Raw genomic sequence first — 2711 nt, forward strand, 5'->3', positions numbered from 1 at the left:
AAAAAAACCCCACCCCCCCCCGGGGGAGGGGGGGGGGGGGGGGGGGGTGTGGTGTCCCCCCTAAAATTCCATACCAGACTCTTGATCCGAGCATAGGCCTGGCAGGGCCAGAAAGAAAGAGCGTGCCCCCCTCCCTCCCATACCAGGCCACATGCCCTCGGCACTGGGAGGGTGCTTTTTCAGGGTCGCCCCACCATCCCTGGGGCGTTGGTTGTGGGGGTGCGAGCAGGGGGCTTATTCACATCAGGGCACCCCTTAAATAAAGGGGCACCCCGATGCTTCCTCCCCTTGTGAATGAGTAAGGAGTACTTCTATACCTACATATTCCTTTTCTCTGTCACTTTGCTGCAACGAATATTCATTCGCAATTAACGAATATGCGTCTAAATCCGAACCAAATTGACTTTCGGACCTGAACGAAAAGACAAAAAATCTGAAACTAAACTAAACTAATATTTTGCCGGTTTACATGTCTATGCTGCGCTGATTAGTACTGTGTGCTTACAGACTATTTAGCTGCTGGCTACACATACTAAGGGGTCTATTCACGAAGCTGCCGTGGGCAGCTGAGTGAATGACCGATCTGAAGTGAAGTGAGCCGAACACTGTTCGGCTATTCACTTCAGGCTGGTACGGCTAATTTCAGCCGTACATCGGCTTGCTTAAAAGGAAAAAAAAAACCTCTCCCGGGCGCTATGGGAGCCTCCCGAATCACAGTAAATGCGATTCGGAAAAATAATGAGCGGATTTGTAGGCAACAAGAGGAAAAGAAAAAAAGGTCTTTGCTGATCCCACTATTTATTACATTTGTCACATTGTGATCCTATTTACAGTATGGCTTTTTAAGTTATTATTTTTCCGAATCATCACATTTACTGTCAAACAAGTTTAGCACATCTTTTCACAAAGGATTTGTGCACAAATTTTGGTTTTATTGGAATCCATGGAAGGCCTCACAAAGTCTAGAGCTGCCTTTGCTTCAATACATCGATTATCTAGTACAGCCCATTGTAACATCTGTTCCACCATATATTAGAGATACTACACATTTACTGTAAACATTATGTGGCCATAGTTGGGAACCTATTTATGGGTATCCCTGGATGTGTGTTTACTGTATATGCCTGACATACAATTTATGCACAGTTCATTGTGGACAGTACACTTCTTATGCTTGAACACAATTTTTTTTCTTTTCCTAATTTATTTTCCTTAACAAGTAACAGGGACAGCCATGGGGGAAAATTATGCCTCTAGCTAAGCAAAATTAACTATGATCTATTGGGAGGACATATACATATGGAAGAAGAACCCCTTATTTCCCAGGTTTTTTTATATTAATCTTTGATATATAAAATATTTTAATTATTTGAGATGGCCCTGCAAATCATATTGAATCTTCCATTAAAACAGATGTAAAGTAATAATAAAAAAAATATTAGTAGGTAGGAAGACATGCAAAGTGTCTTCTGCAAAACAACTTCCTCTTTTCTCTAGCAAATAATTATTTTCTGTGTGCACTGTATGGTGCATAAGCTGTGCAGTGTGCACGCTCATCAGTGCGCACTGATGCTGGGGTGTGGATATAACTCATGTGTGCATGCACTGTGTCAGGCAAATTAGGTGGTCACCTCAGCCCACGCTGGGGCTCCGCGGCTGCCTAATTTATGTTAGTATAGTAGAGAGCAGCCCAAGGCTATCACTGGCAGGAGGATCGCAGGGGAGAGGGTGAGAGCCAGGGGGTCAGTGGATACAGAGGTTGTGGTAGGAGAATGGGCACAGTGGTGTTGGAAGATGGAAGATTTAACATACCACTCACTGGAAAGGTAAGTATAAATCTCTCTTTTTGAATTCTTTTATAAGAACATCAAGGTAACTTAAGTTTCCTCACCCCTTTTTCTGTTTAACCAATCTCATATTTTAACATTATTAAAGGACACTCTATTGATGCCTGACAACCATAAATATGTACAAAACTGGGAAAAAGAACTCGGATCAGATCGGCAACTGAAAGAATAGCAACAAATATGGACATCAATAGCTACTTGTTCTATTAATATAAACTCTTTAGAAACTGCATTTAAATCTTTAACTAGATGGTATTTGGTGCCTTCTAGGTTGGCTCATCTTTATTCGACGCACTCCGATCTCTGCTTTCGAGGATGTGCCTGGTGGACATGTCAAAAATTGAATACATTTTGGGGGAAAGTATTTCAGTTAATTTGCGATCTCTTGTCTGTTAATATTGAAAGAGATCCATGGATAGCCTTACTACACTATAAACCCCCCTCGCTTACTAACTTACAACATAAATTAGTAATGTACGTTATGTTGGCGGCCAAACAGACCATTGCCCATGCTTGGAAGAAACCGTTTGTACTTTTTTAAAGAGGTCAAAAGAAGGCTGGACTTCTTTTTTCTCATTGAAAAGTTGACTAGTATCCTATTAGACTCAAATAGGAAATTCGTGAAAACGTGGATCGCTTACGCTCATCCAGCACTTTCTATGGAAAAGCGTGACTTCCCTGTAATAGATATAATCTGACATTTTCGTGTCTTTTTTCTCCTTTTTTGTTGTTGTTGTTTTGTCATGTTGTATAAAATGATTATGCTGGGTTTTTTTTAGTGAAGGTATTGTGGAGAGTGTCTCGTGAGGAGAAATTTATAATGTTTTTTGCTCTATAGACTATTGTTGTCCGTCCCCTTTTTTT

At 41.1% G+C, this 2711-nt stretch overlaps 1 protein-coding gene across 1 annotated transcript in view; it reads left to right on the forward strand.

Annotated features, from left to right (window-relative positions):
- Positions 1-2711, forward strand: part of LPCAT2 (lysophosphatidylcholine acyltransferase 2) — a 122816-nt gene that overhangs the window by 45888 nt on the left and 74217 nt on the right. The window lies entirely within an intron of this gene.

Source organism: Nanorana parkeri, unplaced genomic scaffold (assembly GCF_000935625.1).
Source record: "Nanorana parkeri isolate BGI_ZX_2015 unplaced genomic scaffold, ASM93562v1 scaffold1362, whole genome shotgun sequence".
Classification (NCBI taxonomy): domain Eukaryota; kingdom Metazoa; phylum Chordata; class Amphibia; order Anura; family Dicroglossidae; genus Nanorana; species Nanorana parkeri.